The 21,512-nt window shown below is 44.5% G+C and overlaps 1 protein-coding gene across 2 annotated transcripts in view; it reads left to right on the top strand.

Moving 5' to 3' along the window:
- mgmt (O-6-methylguanine-DNA methyltransferase) overlaps positions 1-21,512 on the top strand; it is a 339,916-nt gene that overhangs the window by 19,093 nt on the left and 299,311 nt on the right. Inside the window, exon 1 of one of the 2 annotated variants that reach the window (XM_033033683.1) lies at positions 3,998-4,148. The exons of the other annotated variant lie outside the window; for it this stretch is intronic. The gene's annotated coding sequence lies outside the window, so the exon portion shown is untranslated. Of the gene's footprint in view, positions 1-3,997; positions 4,149-21,512 lie in introns of those variants that run through there. 2 annotated transcript variants of the gene reach the window in all.

Raw genomic sequence — 21,512 nt, 5'->3', positions numbered from 1 at the left:
GTGAATGGTTGCAACAAGATAGCCAGCCTTTATAGCCACAGTACCAGTGTAGCTGTTACAGTTCAATTTTCTGGTCAATGGTGAACCCAGGATATGATGGTCGTGGACATAGCAACAGTAATGCCATTGGATGGCAAGGCTGGGGGTTGGAGATGATCGTTGTCTGGGTCGTCTGTGGAATATAAATGGCGACATAGATTTATCCTAGCCTAGCCACACTTAGCATTTGCAGGTGACCCCCATGCATTTGAATGGGATCAAGTCTGACAAATTTGCTGGAGCTCTTCGAGGATGTGACTCGTGGAGTCGCTGCAGGGGGACCTGCAGATGTATCACTTTTGGACCAATATGATCCATTTGACAAGATGCCATGTAAAAGACTGGTGCACATAGACCTCCCCTATTCCTGGTATAGAGGAATATGTTAGCATGGACTGATGACAAGTTCACACACACAGGACAGAGTGTCGGAATAAATGGGTCTTTATCAGGCTAGAACAAAGTAACCACTTACCGTTCCCCAAGGATTTGTTCTTGGCCCTCAGTTATGTAGAATTTATATTAATGTCCTGGGACATGAGGCAGAGCGTAAGGTATCCACGTTTTCCAGTTACACAAACATAGTTGAGCAGGCATGTTGCAGTCAGGATATTTAGACTTTGCAAAATGATCTAGATACGTTGAACATGTGGGTGGAAAGCAGGCAAATGGAATTTCATGTGGAAAGGTGAGAGGTTGTGTACTTTTACAAGGATTCAAAAGGCAGACTATTAGCTAAATAGAGAGAGATTGCAAGTGAGTATAATGCAGAGAGACATGCAGCCGAGAGTCATCAGTTCAGTTAAACTAAATTGTGTAGCTATTCTGGATTATATATTGTCAGAACTTTATTTAAGAAAGAATTGTGAAATTGTTGCAATTAATTTCCCACAGGGCAGAACTCTGGTATGGGAGGCTCTACTAGTGCATGGGTGATAGTGAAGAACACACTCATTTAATGCATGTCCCAGAAATGTGCAAACACCTGACATTAAATGCTGGGGTAACTCAGCAAGACCGGCAGCATCTCTGGAGAACATGGGTAGGAGACGTTTTTGGTCGGGACCCGCCTTCAGACTCGAAAGATGGCTCCTGACCCGAAACATCACCAGATGCTGCCTGACCCGCTGAGTTACTCAGCACTTTGTGTCCTTTCGTGTAAACCAGCATCTGCAGTTCCTTGTTTCGACAAAACTCTGACATGTTTTGTAAGTGCAAGAGTGAAGATTTTAAGAACTTTATTGTTTATATTTTATGCATTTTTGGGCTAAGAAAGATTTCTGTGCTATCTACAGGGCTGCTAACTCTCACGCTTTAAGCGTGACACTCATGCATTTCAGCCAATTCTCACGCCCTCACGCTGAAGACAGAATTCTCACGCTGACAGGCTGTCTTCGGTCCTTGCACAGCAAAGATTCAATAGCGGAGCTATAGGATTTTTGCTGCACAGTTTGTCTCTTTGCGCCGTATGACAGCGATCTGCACGGATTGGGGAAGCGCGTCGGTCCCGGGCAGCGGGTGTCAGCGCTTTTGTGCGCCGGCTGCGAGCGCTGCGCTTCCGGCTGCTGCGGCAACCTCCCTCCCTCCCTCCATCCCTCCCTCCCTCCCTCCCTCCCTCCCTCCCGCCCTTCAACTCACACGGCAGCGCCAGAGCCGCCAATCCCCGCTACACCGTGCCCGCCAGACTCCCCATTGGGCGGTCGGGGAAAGAGAGGGAGGGGAGAAAGAGAGAGAGAGAAAGAAAAAAAGGGAGGGATGGAGGCAAAGAGAGACAGGGGGAGGGAATGTAGAAAGGGGATGAAGGAAGGGTAGGAGACAGGGGAGAAAGAGGAAGCGTGAGGAAAAAGAGGGAGGGTGAGGAAAGTGAGGGAGGGGAGGAAAGAAAGGGAGGGGAAGGAGGGAAGGGGGGAAGGAAAGGTGTGTGTGTGTCTGTTTCCCTGTGTGTGTGTGCCTCCCTGTGTGTGTGTGTGTGTGTGCCTCCCCGTGTGTGTGTGTGTGTCTCCCTGTATGTGTCTCCCTGTGTGTGTGTGCGTGTCTCTGTGTGTCTCCCTGTGTGTGTGTGTGTGTCTCCCTGTGTGTGTGTGTATCCCTGTGTGTGTGTGTGTGTGTCCCTGTGTGTGTGTCCCTGTGTGTGTGTCCCTGTGTGTGTGTGTGTGTGTGTGTGTGTGTGTGTGTGTGTGTGTGTGTGTGTGTCTCCCTGTGTGTGTGCGTCTGTCTCCCTGTGCGTGTGTGTGTCTGTCTCCCTGTGTGTGTGGATCTGTCTCCCTGTGTGTGAAAATTGCCCCCACTTTCCCCATTTTGATTCTTGAGATTAATATCCCTTTGCTCTGTTAACAGCGTTAAAGTACTTATGAGGTCGAGTCAGGAAAGGGAACATGTTATTTATTTTTAGTTTGCTTTAATTTGTTAGTTAATTGTTTGTTGAGTGCCATCATTTCTGAAATGGTCTTAAAGTAACTTAACTGTTATAAAGCAGTAATAAGTGATTTTTGTCCAAACAATTGGAACTTGCATAAAATGTTTGCATTATTAGCAGGACTGCCAACTCTTACGTATTGAGCGTGAGACTCACGCATTTCACCAAATTCTCATGCTCTCACGCTGATCACAAAATTTCTCACGCTCAAATATCTGTGGGTGCTAAAAGTTCAAAATAAAGCAAAAATTGTTTTAGAGGTGAGTAAAAACCATGAGGGGAATATCAGGTGAATGCATAGTCTTTTTCCCAGGATATGTGATTCAAGCACTAGAGGGGATTGGTTTAACGCAGGGCTATCAAACTACCGGCTTGCGGGATGATTTTGGGGGGAAAAAAAATAGTTTAGTTTCTCCCATGCAGATGGTGTGATAGGCGAGACACGGCGGCGGTGGTCCCAGCACCAACCCCCCTCCCCCTTCCCCCCCTGAGGCACGGCACACACCTCCCACCCTCACCTCCGGCGGCTCTATGTCCGTCGACCGCTCTGTCCACACCCCATGGAGTTTTAACCCCGGCCAGGAGCCAGGAGCGGTCCGGGTGAGTGCCGCCTCTGGAGCCTACTATGGGAGGGGGACACCCCTGCCCATACCCTCCCCCTCTCGGTCGCTACGCTCCCTCGCAATTTCTCACTCTCAACTCACCCAATGTTGGCAGCCCTGTATCTATACAGATGCTACTTTGAAGCAACATGAGCAGAAACCCTTTGTGGTTAAATAAAAATCAAGCAACAAAGTAACAGCTAAGTTCCTCAATAATTAATTAGAATGGGCACCTAATCTATTTAATGATATACCAATTGTCATATATGTTGATTCTAACAGTTGGCTTACTACCTTGACTAGTTTTAGACCTGTTGTGGGTATGTTTTATTTTAAAATCTGTATTCTATCACGTACTGAATGTTAATGAGTGTTTAAAACTGTGGAACTAACAAAAAAAAATTCAACATTTCCATGGCTTGATTCATTTGGTAAAAGCAGCACTTTAATTCTTTAGTACTTTAATTCTATTTCAGTTGAAGTTTCTCTGCAAGTGATCTGATTATAATGGCACCAGCTTTGCCTTTGCATTCCCAGTTCTTGCCAGTTGGAGCAGTTTAATTTTCATCTACACAGCTAAATGTTTAACTTTTGCTCTTAAGGGTCATTTGCATTTTATTCTGATGGGAACAAGATATTCAGTAAAAATACACTGAAATCTTTATAGTGTGGTACTTTTAACAAGAATTCTATGGAATCATGTTGTAAAATTCTAGTGCTTGTTACATTCCATTGAAAATAAAAATCACACATTATACTTAGCTTGGCAAGTACAGTGCTGCAGAGACAGAAAATAACAAGCCAAGTGCAAGCTATGTTGACAGAATTACATGCTGCAAATTTGTTGATCGGGTCTTTTTACATTAAACTTGCTCCAAATTATATCTGATCCAAAAATACCTGACGTTTTCCATGTTAAGGCCTGCAATAGTCCATTTTGTTTCTTTAACTGTTGAACTGTTATATCACCAAATGGTACATGGTAGACAAAAAATAGATGGCACTTTTAAACCGATTGTGTGTTGGGGATTTGATCCATTCTGCAAACAACAAATTGGTACATCTGGTACAACTTTTACTTCACATAATTGGTAAGTGCTAAGTGATTAATATTTCTCGTATTGCTTGCTACCTTTCTACAAAAAGGTTTTGTGATATTTATGCAGTCGTTTCTCCAATGCTCGTTAAAGGGAGATTGGCTGTTTGTACAGCATATTGACGGGAGCAGCCAGATTCTTTAGACTGGAATAATTTTCGGTTGCTCCCAGGACTTTGCAAGCATTCAAGTCGTTAAATCAATTTTATTTCTATAGCACATTTAAAAACAACTCTAGTTGACCAAAGTGCTTTACATCAGTCAGGTACTAACGTGCTACATACATAGATCTAGTACATAGTACATAATACATAGTACATAGATCTAACAATACATACATACATACATACATACAGCGCTCCCTCAGAGGACCTCGAGAAACGCTTTTGAGTAGAAATATGTTTTAAATCTAGACTTAAAAGAGTCGATGGAGGGGCAGTTCTGATGAGAAGAGGGATACTGTTCCACAGTCTAGGTGCTGCAACTGCAGAAGTGCGGTCGCCCCTGAGCTTATACCTGGATGGTCAGTAACCCCAAGTCGGCCGACCTGAGGGACCTGAAGGTAGAATGGTGCGTTAGCAGATTTTTGATGTAGGTGGGTATGCTTTGCATACATAAAGGAGGAGCTTGAAATTGATTCTGAACCGCACTTGGAACCAGTGGAGAGAGGCCAGAATTGGGTTGATGTGGTCCCTTTTTCGGGTGCCCGTCAGAAGTCTCGCTGCGGCGTTTAGCACCAATTGCAGGTGGGACAGGGATGATTGGCTGATGCCAGTGTAAAGGGAGTTGCAGTAATCAAAAGTAGACAAAAGTGCTGGAGAAACTCAGCGGGTGCGGCAGCATCTATGGAGCGAAACGTTTCGGGCCAAAACCCTTCTTCAGACTGATGTGGGGGGGAGCGGGAAGAAGAAAGGAGAAAGGAAGAGCAGGAGCCAGAGGGCTGAGGGAGAGCTGAGAAGGGGAGGAGACAGCTAGGGCTACCGGAAATTGGAGGTCAATCTTCAAGCCGCTGGGGTGAAAACTACCCAAGCGCAATATGAGATGCTGCTCCTTCAATTTCTGGTGGTGCTCACACTGACCATGGAGGAGGCCCAGGACAGAAAGGTCGGATTCGGAATGGGAAAGGGAGTTGAAGCGCTGAGCCACAGGGAGATCAGGTTGGTTAATGCGGACCGAGCGGAGGTGTTCGGCGAAACGATCGGCAAGTCTATGCTTGGTCTCACCGATATAGATCAGCTGACATCTAGAGCAGCGGATGCAATAGATGAGGTTGGAGGAGGTGCAGGTGAACCTCTGTCGCACCTGGAACGACTGCTTGGGTCCTTGAATGGAGTCGAGGGCGGAGGTAAAGCGACAGGTGTAGCATCTCTAGCGGTTGCAAGGGGAAAGTGCCCGGGGAAGGGGTGGAGTGGGAGGGAAGGGAAAGGAAGAATTGACCAGGGAGTTACGGAGGGAACGGTCTTTGCGGAACGCAGACGGTGGGGGGGGGGAGGAGATGGGAAGATGTGGCGAGTGGTGGGGTCACGTTGGAGATGGCGAAAATGATGGAGGACTATTTGTTGTATGTGACGGCTAGTGGGGTGAAAGGTGAGGACTAGGGGGACTCTGCCCTTGTTATGAGTGGGGGGATGGGGGGAGACAGCAGTGTTACGGGGTATTGAAGAGACCCTGGTGAGAGCCTCATCTATAGTAGGGGACGGGAACCTCCGTTCCCTGAAGAATGAGGACATTTCAGATGCCCTGGTGTGGAACACCTCATCCTGGGAACAGACGGAGGAATTGGGAGTAGGGGATGGAGTCCTTACAGGAAGCAGGGTGCGAAGAAGTGTAGTCTAGATAGCCATGGGAGTCAGTGGGTTTATAGTGGATGTCGGTCAGCAGTCTATCACCTGCGATGGTGATAGTGATAGTGAGGTCAAGGAATGGTAGGGAAGTGTCGGAAACCGGTCCAGGTGTATTTGAGTGCCGGATGGAACTTAGTGATGAAGTCAGTGAGTTGTGTGCGGGTGCAGGAGGTAGCACCAATGCAATCATCGATGTAGTGGAGGTAGAGGTCGGGGATGGGTACGTCTCGAACAAGGATTGTTCGACGTACCCTACAAAGAGGCAGGCGTAGCCGGGGCCCATGCGCGTGCCCATAGCTACGCCTTGTATTTGGAAGAAATGGGAGGAGTCAAACGAAAAGTTATTAAGGGTAAGGACCAGCTCCGTTAGGCGGAGGAGAGTATCTGTAGACAGGGATTCGTTGGACAGAGGGCTTTGAGACCCTCCTGGTGGGAGATGACTGGACGTCCAAGGTGAAGATGAGGGGATGGGGGCCTCGAGAACGGAATGCCCGGAGACGACGGAGAGTGTCTGAGGTGTCTTGAACATAGGTAGGGAGGGATTTAACCAAGGGGGATAGGATGGAGTTGAGGTATGGGCACGAACAGGCAGAGACAATGGGTCTACCAGGACAGTCAGGTTTGTGGATTTTGGGAAGAAGGTAAAATCGGGCTGTGCGGGGCTGGGGAACGTTGAGGTTGGAGGTTTGGGGGGGGCAGGGAGCCGGAGTGGATAAGGCAGTGATGGTGCTGGAGATAGTGGCCTGGTGCTCGTCTGTGGGATCATGGTCAAAGGATAAGTAAGAGGAGGTGTCCGAGAGTTGGCTCGGCTTTGTAGAGATCAACGCGCCAGACTACCATGCCTTGTCGGCGGATTTGATAAACCAGTCTGGGTTGTTGCGGAGTGAGTCGATGGCTGTAAGTTCAGGGGGGGAGAGGTTAGAGTGAGACGGGAGCAGTAATCAAGGCGGGCGGAGATAAATGCGTGGATGATCTTTTCAAGGTTGTCAAATTGGAGGAATGGTTTTATTTTAGCATTAGTCCATTAGTTATGAACTGAAACAGTGGTCAAGTCACAAATGCATAAAATATAATTCATTTCCTCATACAATTCCAGTGTTCCATCAAGCATTGCCAGATGCCACCTGTCAATATGCGCTTCATTGGTTTAAACTTTTCTTTCCTATCTAGGATTATGACAAACTGTTCAGTGCCTAGTGTAGTTGGAAGTATTGCCATCTTCTCAACACATACTTGTTCGTATCTGAAAATTTAGGTGGGTGCTTTGCAGTTGGCATGCACCCTCCTTAAAATATTGAAGATAGACACAAAATGCTGGAGCAACTCAGAGGGACAGGCAGCATCTCTGTAGAGAGGAATGGGTGATGTTTTGGGTCAAGATTAATGATTAATGATTTGGACAAAGGGATTGAAGGCTTTCTGGCAAAGTTTGCGGATGATACGAAAATAGGTGGAGGTGCAGGTAGTGTAGAGAAAGCTGGGACTGCAGAAGGATTTGGACAGGTTGGGAGAGTGGGCAGGGAAGTGTCAGATGGAATATAGTGCAGCAAAGTGTGGAGTCATGAATTTTGGTAGTAGGAATAAAGGCGATGACTATTTTTTAAATGGGGTGAGAATCCAGAAATCGGAGGTACAAAGGAACTTGGGAGTGCTGGTGCAGGATTCCCAAAAAGTTAATCTGCAAGTCGAATCGGTAGTAAAGAAACAAACTCAGTGCTAGCATTTATTTCAAGAGGGCTTGTATACAAAAACAGGGATGTAATGTTGAGGCTCTATAAGGGGCTGGTAAGGCCGCATTTCAAAAATTGTGAGCAATTTTGGGCACCATATCTGAGAAAGAATGTGCTGGCTCTGGAGAGGGTCCAGAGGAGGTTTATAAGAATGACCCCAGGAATGAGTAGGCTAACCTATGATGAGCATTTGTCGGATCTAGGCTTGTACTCGCTGGAGTTTAGAAGAATGACGGGGGACCTCATTGAAACATAAAGAATAATGAAAGGCTTGGATAGAGTGGGTGTGAACAGGACGTTTCCATTAGTGGGAGAGTCTAGAGGTCATAATCTCAGAATTACAAGACGTTCTTTTAGGAAATAAATTAGAAGACATTTCTTTAGTCGGAGGGTGGTGAATCTGTGCAATTCTTTGCCAAAGAAGGCTGTGGAGGCCAAGTCAGTGGATATTTTTAAGGCAGAGATAGATTCTTGATTAGTATAGGTGTTGGAGGTTATGGGGAGAAGGCAGGAGAATGGGGTTAGGAGGAAGAGATAGATCAGCCATGATGGAATGGCAGAGTAGACTTGATGGCTTATCCCTTATGACATGACCGTACGAGACCTTTCTTCAGACTGAGAGTCAGGGGAGAGGGCGTCTAGAGAAATAGAAGTTGTGTAAACGACAGGTCAAAGTGGATGATGATAACGAAATGTAGAATGGTTCATTGTTAACTGAGGGGAGGGTGACAACATGGCATACAATCTAATATTTTATCAGGAGGACAGTAGAACTAGTTGGAGAACCAGGGCGGGGGAGGGATGAAAATGTCTTTATGCAGGTTCCCTCTTCTTGCACCTCCTGCTTCAACGTGTCATTGTTAGCCAGCCAAAGGGGAAATGGAGGCATCGAAATTCATCCCCTTAGTTACTGCCTTAACCATCAACACTGGAAGTGATTTCAATGTTGTCATAACTTGCCGTGTGAACTTTCATCATTAGAACATAGAACCGTACAGAACTGGAATGGGCCTTTTGGCCCACAATATTTGTGCCAAACAAGATGCCTAGCTGAACTGATCTTGTCTGGCTGTGCAAGATCCATATCCCTCTTTTCCCTGCACTTCCATGTGCTTATCTAAACACCTTTTAAAGGTCACTAACATATTTGCCTCCAGCACCACCCTTGGCAATGCATCCCAGGCCTCCACCATCTTCTGTGTAAAAAAAAACTTGCTTCCTACATCTTTATTAAGCTTTCCCCCTCTCACCTAACAGCTAAGCTCTCTAGTGTTGGACATTTCCACCCTGGGGAAAAAGGTTCTGACTGTCTACCCTATCAATGCCTCTCATAATTTTACATACTTTTATCAAGTCTCCCCTCAACGTCATCCTGTAGCTGAAACCCTCTAATCCAGGTAGCATTCTGGTAAACTTCCATCCTGCCCTCTCCAAAGCTTCCAAATCTTTCCTGTAATGGCATGACCAGTACTACACGCATTACTCCAAAAGTGACGGCGGCGCAGCAGTAGAGTTGCTGCCTTCCAGCGAATGCAGCGCCGGAGACCCGGGTTTGATCCCGACTACGGGTGCTGTCTGTACGGTGTTTGTACGTTCTCCCCATGACCTGCGTGGGTCTTCTCCGAGATCTTCGGTTTCCTCCCACATTCCAAAGATGTACAGGTTTGTAGGTTAGTTGGCTTGGTAAATGTAAACATTGTCCCTAGTGTGTGTAGGATAGTGTTAATGTGTCGGGGATCGCTGGTTGGCGCAGACCCGGTGGGCCGAAGGGCCTGTTTCCGTGCTGTATCTCTAAACTAAACTAAACCTACCTTCTATAGAGTTGCATCGGGATTTCCCTACTCTTACTTAAAGTGTGAAAAATTGGGCTCCAAAACTGGGCTATCATAAGATTATAAGGAGACAGGTAGTAAGTGTGTAACTTAGTGCTGCCCAGCTATCTGAAAACACAGGGAGACATGATCAATTTTAGAAACGAGGAACTGCAGATGCCGGTTTACAAAAAAAGACCCAAAGTGCTAGAATAACTCAGCTGGTCAGGCAGCATCTCTGGAGAACATGGATAGGTGACATTTTGGGTCAGAACCCTTCTGTACTCTCTCTCTCTCTCTCGTTGGAGCTACGTAATGTAATGGAGGTGTTTCAAACTCTATTTGGATTTAACCCGACAGTTTCCAGTAGTTGAGAGGACTTGAATAACAATGTATAGACACAGGATTTATTGCAAACCTGCGAGGAAGGCGATCAAAAGATACAGCGGGATATAGATCAACCACAGGAATGGACATGGGGAAATAGCAGGAATAGGGTACAGATTTTGGATGATCAGCCATGTTGGCTCGAAGGACTGAATGGCCTACTCCTCCACCTATTTTCTATGTTTATATGTTTCAAACAATTTATGACCAATAACATGAATGGGCTAATTAGGGATAGCCTGCAGGCTCTGTATGTGGCAGATCGTGTCTCACTAACTTGATTGAGTTTTTTTGAGGAGGTGATAAATGAGATTGATGAAGGTAAGGGCAGTGGATGTTGTACACATGGATTTTAGTAAGGCTTTTGATAAGGTCCCTCGTGGTAGGCTGATCCAGAAGATTAAGATGCTCAGGATTCCCGGGTCTAACTAATTTGTTATTCAATTTTGACCTACTAATATTGTACCTTAAGAACTTCCCCTTTTTTAGACAGCTCCCACAAAGCCATCCCATGTCATTATTACACCAAGTAAATTGCATTTCCAGAACAATGACTACTGCTTTCTGAGATCATTATAGACTGTCGCAAAGAGTGCTTCCTTTCTTGTCTTGTACATTTGAAGCAGAAAGATAGCGTAGGTCCACCAACAGAGCATGATTTCTATCTTGCTGCAGGTTTCCCTTGAATCTCAGATATTGGAAATTGCACACCACTGTATTTTGACAGGATATGTCGCAACCTGAAATGTCGCCTAACCATTCCCTCCACGGATGCTGCCTGACCGGCTGAGTTACTCCAGCACTTTGTATTTTACCACTGTATTTTTCACTGTTGTTAAGAACGTCCAGACTTGTATGCTTGTATAATTTTGATATTGGTTAGGCCAAAACAAACAAGTTCAGACAATGGTTTCACATTACCTTCTACATCCCATTTATTGGATCGATGTTGGGTTTGCAGTTGGGGAGATGGGAAGGAAGGGGAAGAATGGACAAAGGATGGGGATTGGAAGTGGTGCATATTTATTTTGTGTGTGGCTTGCCCCCGAAGCTGTTAATTAATTATTGAGTTAAATGTCTGATGTGATTTGGGCTTCGACATTGGGACAGGGCTGTGTCTGGGACCACTGTGCTTCTTCCCATGGGAAGAGAAGTGAGAGGCATAAAAATAGTCCGAGAACATTGGCATCTTCACTTGTTTATGTGTGTTGTCCTCAGAAATTCTGCAGCCTCTTAACTTGTGCAATAGCTGTGGACTGAAATCTCTGGCAGAGAATCACTGTTGAAACTAATTCACTCTGAGTAGTTCTAGTGACAACATGAATACGAGCTAGAAGCTTGAACAGTTCATGCACAAAGTACAAGCCTGGGATAGAAGAACTGCCGAATCCCACTGCTAACAATTTGTTCTACTTTGTAATGTCATATTAGGATTTTTACTTTCTACATGTTTTGCTTTTAACTTTTCTTAACGTATGAGTAGTCACAACAGATGAAAACTAATTAATTGAATTTTTAATTATTCTACATTCTGACAAACAACTTGTTTGTTCCGTAATATTTTATTATTAATTGTTATCATGGAATATTGTAGAGAAATGTAAGTACAATTTACAAGTCAGTTAGATGGTATTGGCCAGGGCATGCCTTAATGCAGTCATGGCTCATGTAAGAACAGAGAAAATGCATGCTAAAATGGTGGTTTCTATGCAGCATAAACAATTATTGTAATGATGTCCGGCTCGATTATTGTAACGATGAGAGGCATAGATAGGGTGGATGGTCAGAACCTTTTTCCCAGGATGGAAAAATCAAACACCAGAGAGGCTTTAAGGTGAGAGGGGCAAAGTTTAAAGGAGATGTGCGGGGCAACTTTTTTTTTTTACATAGAGGGTGGTGAGTAGCTGGAACGCGCTGTCATGGTTTGTGGTTGAGGCAGATACGATGGAGGAATTTACATAGATACAGAGACAATTGGTGCAGGAGGAGGCCATTCAGCCCTTCGAGCCAGCACCGCCATTCAATGTGATCATGGCTGATCATCCACAATCAGTACCCCGTTTCTGCCTTCTCCGCATATCCCTTGATTCCGCTATCCCTATGAGCTCCATCTAACTCTCTTTTGAATGCATTCAATGAATCCGCCTCCACTGCCTTCTGAGGCAGAGAATTCCACACATTCACAACTATGGGTGAAAAAGTTTTTCCTCATCTCAGTTCTAAATGGCCTAACCCTTATTCTTAAACAGTGACCCCTGGCTCTGGACTCGCCCAACTTAGGAAACATGTTTCCTGCATCTAGCGTGTCCAATCCCTTAATAATTTTATATGTTCCTATAAGATTCCCTCTCCTTCTAAATTCCAGTGAATATAAGCCTAGTCGCTCCATTCTTTCATCATAAGACAGTCCCGCCATCCTGGGAATTAACCTGGTGAACCTACGCTGCACTCCCTCAATAGCAAGAATGTCCTTCCTCAAATTAGGAGACCAAAACTGTACACAATGCTCTAACTGTGGCCTCACCAGGGCCCTGTACAATCTGCAGAGGACCTCTTTGCTCCTATACTCGGCTCCTCTCATTATGAAGGCCAACATGCCATTCCCTTTCTTCACTGCCTGCTATACCTGCTTATCCCTCTTACTCCCTGTTTAAAAATAAAAAAAACTTGCCTTGTACATCTCCTTTAAACTTGGCCATCTTGCCTTAAAGCTGTGCCCTCTAGTCTTTGACATTGCCACCTTGTGGAAAATGTTCTGAGTGTTAACCCTATTTATGCGTTTCATAATTTTATGTACTGTACTTCTATCATATCTCTCCCCAGCCTCTGACATGCCAGATAAAACATTTGAAATGTGTCCAATCTCTCCTTTGGGTGGATATTGGATCATGTGCAGGCAGATGAGAGTAGTTTATCTTGGGATCATGTTTGGCTCAGACATTGTGGGCAGACAGGCTTGTTCCTGTGCTGTGTTTGTCTAACCTCTCCTTTCAGCTAGTACCTCTAATCCAGAAACATTCTGGTGACCCAGAATGGTAAACAAGGATCACAACGCTCTCTTGAGCACCCAAATCCTTTCTGTTAAGGGGTTTGACTAGAAGCGCACAGAATACTCCAAATGCGGCCTAACCAAAGTACTATAAAGCTGCAACATGACTTCCTCACTCAAATGAAGGTGCCTTTAGACAGGAACTAGTTATCCCTGGGTAAGGAAAAAGTTCAGTTTTCACAAATATTCATGCCATGTCGTTTCTAGTTCAGCTTAGAGATACAGTGCGGAAAGAGGCCCTTTGGCCCACCGATTCCTCGCTGACCAGCAATCCCCGCACAATAACACTATCCTACACAATGTACAATTTTACCAAGCCAAATGGCGTACAAACCTGCATCCCTTCAGAGTGTGCGAGGAAACTGGAGCTCCCAGAGAAAACCCACGCAGGTCACGGGGAGAACGTAAAAACTCCGTACAGGCAGCATCCGTAGTCAGGATTGAACCTGGGTCTCTGGTGCTGTAAGGCAGCAACTCTACCGCTGCACCTCTGTGCCGTCCGTTACTGTCAGAAAATATACAAAAATCACCAATAACCATATCACCGCACTATTATAATGAATGGCATTGAAAGCACATAAGACTAATAAGAACTAAAAAAAGAGGAACGGTGTTCGACCATTTGTAGGAGCGAATGTATTATGTTCTTGGTACTTTTAAAATAATATTATGGGAGCTCAATAGTAGGTAGGAGCATCCATGTCGGAAGTTTGTAAAATGGGGATAGCGTGTACTGAACATCCTACGAACAGAAGAATGGGTTTAGGCCTTGTGACTGAGAGGATAAATCCATCATTAGCTTGATGGGTTGAAAGCTTACTTCTGTTGTTAAGATCCTGTTACTCTTGAAAGCCAAATCCTTACTTGATTTGGATAAGAAGGACCAATCATATGGTCAAGCAGCCTCTCAATACAACTACTATTTTCATCCAACAGCTTACAAAGCATTTTCAGTTGGAATCAAAGCCTTCTCTTTCTAATGAACTCCTTAACAAGCTAATACTCCTGCAGAATCTCACAAAAGGATAAGACAATTCATTGTTAATTCGGATGAGGTTTAGTTTATAGATACAGCATGGAAACAGACCCTTTGGCCCACCGAGCACACCAACCAGTGATCCCCGCACACTTTCACTATCCTACACACACTAGGGACAATTTACAATTATACCAACTATATTAACCTACAAACCTGTATGTCTTTGGAGTTCTGTTTACATATATCTTTATTAGATAAAGTTGCTGGACAAAGAGACATTTTTATTAGTCCAATTGGTTTAATCAGGAGTAATCCTTAAGACATATCGAGTTTATTGTCAGATGCACCAGTATGGTGAGGTTTAGGAAAAGTGAATAGAGCAGCAGCATTAGAGGCTGATGGACTTGTACAAACTCGTAAAAACAAATTACACACAAAATATGCATAAATATAACTTATACATAACATTTCTAAAAGAAAGAAGACTGTGCAAAAATAAAAACAAGATATTAGAGCAAAAATATAGTTAGAAGAAGAACAGGTCCATGATATTGCAAGAGGTGAACCATAGTGTGTAGGAAGGAACTGCAGATGCTGGTTCAACCGAAGATAGACACAAAATTCTGGGGTAACAGAGGAACAGGCAGCATCTCTGGAGAGAAGGAATGGGCGACGTTTCTTCAGACAGAACCATAGTATTTAGTTGCCGATGTAGAATTAGGTTTGTGTAGGTTGGTTCAAGAATTAGTTCATATATTGGATTCTATTATAGATCTAGATTAGAAGTTGAAATATATTTCTGCTAAAAACAATATCACCATTAATCATATTCTGTTATCATTGCATGTTTAATTTCTGCCCTTTGCACGTGGAGGGTAAAATGTGCAATAAACCTGCATACGGGTCCTTCATATTTGTATCCAAACACAGAGTGCTGGTTGAACTAATTGGGTCGGGCAGCATCTGGGGACAGAATGGAATGCAACTTTTCTGTTTGTGCCCTTCTTCAGACCTGCCCCTTGAACATGACCCCAGCGACGAACATCACGCCACCGTCTCCAAGACCGTCACTGATCTCATCACCTCCAGCGATCTCCCCTCCACAGCCTCCAACCTTACGGGTCCTCAACAACACATTAGTAACTGCTCATTTCCATCTCGTTTCCAAAAAACACAAGCAGGACTGCCCCAGCAGAACCATTGATTCTGCCTACACAAAAATGCTGGAGAAACTCAGCAGGTGCAGCAGCATCTATGGAGCAAAGGAAATAGGCAACGTTTCGGGCCAAAACCCTTCTTCAGTGATGGGGGTTGGGTTGGGGGGGGGGGGGGGGGAGAAGAAAGGAGGAAAGGAGGAGGATGAGCCCGAGAGCTGAGGGATGGGAGGAGACAGCCCGAGGGCTGAGGAAGGGGAGGAGACAGCAAGGGCTAACAAAATTGGGAGAATTCAATGTTCATGCCCGCAGGATGCAGACTCCCCAAGCGGAATATGAGGAGCTGTGCCTCCACTTTCTGGTGTTGCTCGCTCTGGCCATGGAGGAGACCCAGGACAGAGAGGTCGGATGCGGAATGGGAGGGGGAGTTGAAGTGCTGAGCCACCGGGAGGTCAGGTTAGTTATTGCGGACCGAGCGGAGGTGTTCGGCGAAACGATCGCCAAGCCTCCGCTTGGTCTCACCGATGTAGATCATTACACAAAAATGCTGGAGAAACTTTTATTGGAGAAACATTGATTCTGCCTGTTGCTTCCCCATCAAACCCCTCACCAAGTACCTAGATTCCTAGATCTCCCATTTACTTTCCAACTGATCCATTTTACTACTTCTTTATCTCTTTTGTTATTCTTTCAATCACTTCTCCTTCCCTTTCTTTATTTTGCTTTTTGTTTGCCTGATGTGATATTGAATGCAGCATTCCACTTAAAAGGCTCTAGAATAAGTGCTGGTCTAATTATTTTTCAGATTAATTGGCGAAAGAGAAACACAATGCACACATGATTCAGGTTCCACGTAGAGGCCATTCATAATGGTTTTTTAAAGTATATTTTATTTGGAGAGGAAAATAAGATTGAAAGTTGTGAATGGTGAAGATATTTAAAGCAGTATGTTCTAGGAACATATAGGAACGCTATAGGAACCGAATTAGGCTATTCAAGTCTACTCCGCCATTCAATCATGGTTGATCTATCTTTCCCTCTCAACCTGCGCGGCCTTAAATGGCCGTGGGACTTACCATCGCCCGCCTGGGGCTTCGACATCGAGAGAGAAATGGTGCAGGGGAGAGAAAAGACTTTGCCTTCCATCACAGTGAGGAGGAGATTCACTGTGATGGATGTTTGTGTAAATTGAATTGTGTGTATGTCTTGTAGGAATTGTCTTTGTTTGTATGGCTGTGGAAACTGAGTTTTGTTTGAGCCTCACTGAGGTTCAAATGACATGTAATAAATATTGTATATTGTATTGTATATATAACCCCATTCTCCTGCCTTCTCACCATAACCCCTGACACCCGTACTAATCAAGAATCTATGTCTGCCTTAAAAATACCCAAGGACATGTCCACCACAGCTGTCTGTGGCAATGAATTCCACAGACTTACCCCCTCTGACTAAATAAATTTCTCATCATCTCCTTTTTAAGATGCATCCTTCCATTCTATCCATATAATAAAGTGAATGTATGCACATACCTAAATTCTAATGCCCCTGTCGCACTTAGGTAATTTTTTCGGCGACTACGGTCGACTAGGCTATTGCCACATGGTCGCAGGGTGACGCCTGTATGGTCGTGAGTTGTCTCCTCAAGTCGCCTAAAGAGTCGTAACGTTTTTCTGGTCGCCGCTGGATTTTGAAATGTTCAAAACTTTTCGGTGACTGTGGGCTTGACATAGCTTGACTTCTCCTGTTGTGGGTTGTCGCCAGGATGATGTGGGTTGTCGCCGGGTGCTGACTTTGGTGAATTCCATTGGCGACTACCTACGTCAACCGGCGACAGGTACCGGCGACTGAGTTGTCTTCAGTTGTCGCCGACAGGGTCATTGCTTGTCATAGCTTGTCGCCGGAGAACGTAGGTTGACTTTGGTTGTTGCAGGTTGTCGCCTGTGTGGTCGTTGGTGGACGTCCTAATGGGTCACCGGTTATCGGTAGCTTGGCATCGACTAGGTGGTAGGTTGTCGTAGCTTGTCGTAGACAGTGAGGGTGGGGGGGGGGTCCAGTCGCTGCTTTTGCGGCGACATGCTACGACTGTGAGTCGCCGGCAGTTGCCGAAAAAATTGCCTAAGTGGGACAGACCCTTAAGTTTCAGAAAGACTCATTGAATATACATGCAGTAGCTCCTTGTGTACTTACATCACTGGCTCAAATTGGCGGTACGTACGTTTTTTGATTGAATTTTTGATGTTAGCGAATTTAACAGCATTTTGAAATACTAGCCAAGAGAAAGATTGAGCAACTATCTTGTTTAAAATCCACACATTTCCGTGCAGCAGTAAGTACAAGTGCCTCATAATTGCGCAGGTCCCTGTGTGGAGTATTACAAAATCTGTAGTTTATTGTCCCTTCACCAAATGGACCATGGATTATGATGGCAATAGGTTCATAAGTTAAGTGATAGGAGAAGAATTAGGCCATTCAGCCCATCAAGTCTTCTCCGCCATCCATTCATAACTGATCCATCTTGCCTTCTTAAACCCATTCTCCTGCCTTTTCCCCATAACCCCTGACACCCGTGCTGATCAATAAGTGCAAGCATGCAGGTGGGTTTTGTCATTGCAACGATTCTTGGCCGCACGGGTCGCCATATCCACTCACTGCATTTTCAGCAGCTGCTACATTTTGGTACCGAGCAATCACCGCACTGTCTAAGTCTATATGCAAGGAAAGGGAGCAGAGAAAAATGATCAAGTTCACTATTTTAAAGGTGGAGACGTGTTCTATCAACTAAAGCGGTGCCAGTAGGGAGATGCTATGCACTAGCGGGGGTGAGGAAGGGATGTGTGAGACAGCTTGCCAAGTGGTGGTGGAAATCCTGACATCCAGGATTGATGTTCTGAAGAATATGGAACAATGTGGGGAAAAGGCCAGGGCCTCGCAAGGAACATAAAAGCGTGAGTATCAGCAGTGAAAACTCCTCCTTAAGGATACTGCCTCTAGATGCTATCCTTGGACATGCCACATATCCTTGTACAACCCACCCTCATTCTGAGGTATCCGGATTTACCTGTCCATACAGGCAACCATTAAATTAAGAATTGTAGGAGCATTGTAAGAAAAGTGGATGAACTTAGAGCCTGGATTGACACCTGGAAGTATGATGTTGTGGCGATCAGTGAAACATGGTTGCAGGAGGGCTGTGATTGGAAACTAAATATTCCAGGATTTCGTTGCTTCAGGTGTGATAGAATTGGAGGGGCAAGAGGTGGAGGTGTTGCATTGCTTATCAGGGAAGATATTACAGCAGTGCTTTGGCAGGATAGATTAGAGGGCTCGTCTAGGGAGGCTATTTGGGTGGAACTGAGAAATGGGAAAGGGGTAGCAACACTTATAGGGGTGTATTATAGACCGCCAAATGGGGAGCGAGAACTGGAAGTGCAAATATGTAAGGAGATTGCAGATATTAGTAGTAAGCACAAGGTAGTGATTGTAGGAGATTTCAATTTTCCACACATAGACTGGGAAACACATTCTGTAAATGGGCTGGATGGGTTGGAGTTTGTAAAATGTGTGCAGGATAGTTTTTTGCAACAATACATAGAAGTACCTACTAGAGAAGGGGCGGTGCTGGACCTCCTGTTAGGAAATGAGATGGGTCAGGTGGCAGAGGTATGCGTTGGGGAACAGTTCGGGTCCAGTGATCACAATACCATTAGTTTCAATATAATTATGGAGAGGGACAAAACTGGACCTAGGGTTGAGATTTTTGATTGGAGAAAGGCTAACTTTGAGGAGATGCGAAAGGATTTAAAAGGAGTAAATTGGGACAGTTTGTTTTATGGGAAAGATGTGGAAGAGAAATGGAGTACATTTAAAGGTGAAATTTTAAGAGTACAGAATCTTTATGTCCCTGTTCGGTTGAAAGGAAATCGTAAAAATTGTAAAGAGCCATGGTTTTCAAGGGAAATTGGACACTGGTTCGGAAAAAGAGGGAGATCTACAATAGTTATAGGCAGCATGGAGTAAATGAGGTGCTTGAGGAGTATAAAGAATGTAAAAAGAATCTTAAGAAAGAAATTAGAAAAGCTAAAAGAAGATATGAGGTTGCTTTGGCAAGTAAGGTAAAAGTAAATCCGAAGGGTTTCTACCGCTATATTAATAGCAAAAGGATAACGAGGGATAAAATTGGTCCATTAGAGAGTCAGAGTGGCCAACTATCTGCAGAGCCAAAAGAGATGGGGGAGATATTGAACAGTTTCTTTTCTTCGGTATTCACCAAGGAGAAGGATATTGAATTATGTGAGGTAAGGGAAACAAGTAGAGTAGCTATGGAAACTATGAGGATCAAAGAAGAGGAAGTACTGACACTTTTGAGAAATATAAAAGTGGATAAGTCTCCAGGTCCGGACAGGATATTCCCTAGGACATTGAGGGAAGTTAGTGTAGAAATAGCAGGGGCTATGGCAGAAATATTTCAAATGTCATTAGAAACGGGAATAGTGCCGGAGGATTGGCGTACTGCGCATGTTGTTCCATTGTTTAAAAAGGGGTCTAAGAGTAAACCTAGCAATTATAGACCTGTTAGTTTGACAGTCAGTGGTGGGCAAATTAATGGAAAGAATACTTAGAGATAATATATATAAGCATCTGGATAAACAGGGTCTGATTAGGAACAGTCAACATGGATTTGTGCCTGGAAGGTCATGTTTAACTAATCTTGAATTTTTTGAAGATGTTACTCGGGAAATTGATGAGGGTAAAGCAGTGGATGTTGTGTATATGGACTTCAGTAAGGCCTTTGACAAGGTTCCTCATGGAAGGTTGGTTAAGAAGGTTCAATGGTTGGGTATTAATGGTGGAGTAGCAAGATGGATTCAACAGTGGCTGAATGGGAGATGCCAGAGAGTAATGGTGGATGGTTGTTTGTCAGGTTGGAGGCCAGTGACGAGTGGGGTGCCACAGGGATCTGTGTTGGGTCCACTGTTGTTTGTCATGTACATCAATGATCTGGACGATGGTGTGGTAAATTGGATTAGTAAGTATGCAGATGATACTAAGATAGGTGGGGTTGCGGGTAATGAAGTAGAGTTTCAAAGTCTACAGAGAGATTTATGCCAGTTGGAAGAGTGGGCTGAAAGATGGCAGATGGAGTTTAATGCTGATAAGTGTGAGGTGCTACATGTTGGCAGGACAAATCAAAATAGGACGTACATGGTAAATGGTAGGGAATTGAAGAATGTAGGTGAACAGAGGGATCTGGGAATAACTGCACAGTTCCCTGAAAGTGGAATCTCATGTAGATAGGGTGGTAAAGAAAGCTTTTGGTGTGCTGGCCTTTATAAATCAGAGCATTGAGTATAGAAGTTGGGATGTAATGTTAAAATTGTACAAGGCATTGGTGAGGCCAATTCTGGAGTATGGTGTACAATTTTGGTCGCCTAATTATAGGAAGGATATCAACAAAATAGAGAGAGTACAGAGGAGATTTACTAGAATGTTGCCTGGGTTTCAGCAACTAAGTTACAGAGAAAGGTTGAACAAGTTAGGGCTTTATTCTTTGGAGCGCAGAAGGTTAAGGGGGGACTTGATAGAGGTTTTTAAAATGATGAGAGGGATAGACAGAGTTGACGTGGAAAAGCTTTTCCCACTGAGAGTAGGGAAGATTCAAACAAGGGGACATGACTTGAGAATTAAGGGACTGAAGTTTAGGGGTAACATGAGGGGGAACTTCTTTACTCAGAGAGTGGTAGCTGTGTGGAATGAGCTTCCAGTGAAGGTGGTGGAGGCAGGTTCGTTTTTATCATTTAAAAATAAATTGGATAGTTATATGGATGGGAAAGGAATGGAGGGTTATGGTCTGAGCGCAGGTATATGGGACTAGGGGAGATTATGTGTTCGGCACGGACTAGAAGGGTCGAGATGGCCTGTTTCCGTGCTGTAATTGTTATATGGTTATATGGTTAATATTGCTATTGGACTGCATGGATAGGACAGGTTTGGAGGGATATGGACCAAACACGGACAGGTGGGACCAGTGTAGCTGGTTGGCCGGTGTGGGCAAGTTGGGCCGAAGGGTCTGTTTCCACACTGTATCACTCTCTGACTCTATGACTCTATAAAATAAAATAAAAATCTTGCCTCAGTATTTCCAGAGAAGGTTATCCAGATGAAAGGTTGGCAACTATTGTGTACTTGCTGTTTTATAAATCTGGAGGAGGGGACCTTTAATCTCATGGTTAAACGGGGCTAATAGGCCCATAAAAGGCCAGAGTCGAGTCAGCAGTAAATCTCTGTCATAATCACCATCTCTTATCATCCCTCGTCATCAACACATTGCATAAATGCATGTTAATCTGTACATGTGCTGGTCCATTTTCCTCAGGTGTATCATATCCACACCTCTGTAGTAGT

The sequence above is a fragment of the Amblyraja radiata genome, chromosome 15, assembly GCF_010909765.2.
Source record: "Amblyraja radiata isolate CabotCenter1 chromosome 15, sAmbRad1.1.pri, whole genome shotgun sequence".
Classification (NCBI taxonomy): Eukaryota; Metazoa; Chordata; class Chondrichthyes; order Rajiformes; family Rajidae; genus Amblyraja; species Amblyraja radiata.
Note: the sequence above shows the minus strand (reverse complement) of the source record. Positions and strands in the feature narration are given on the sequence as shown.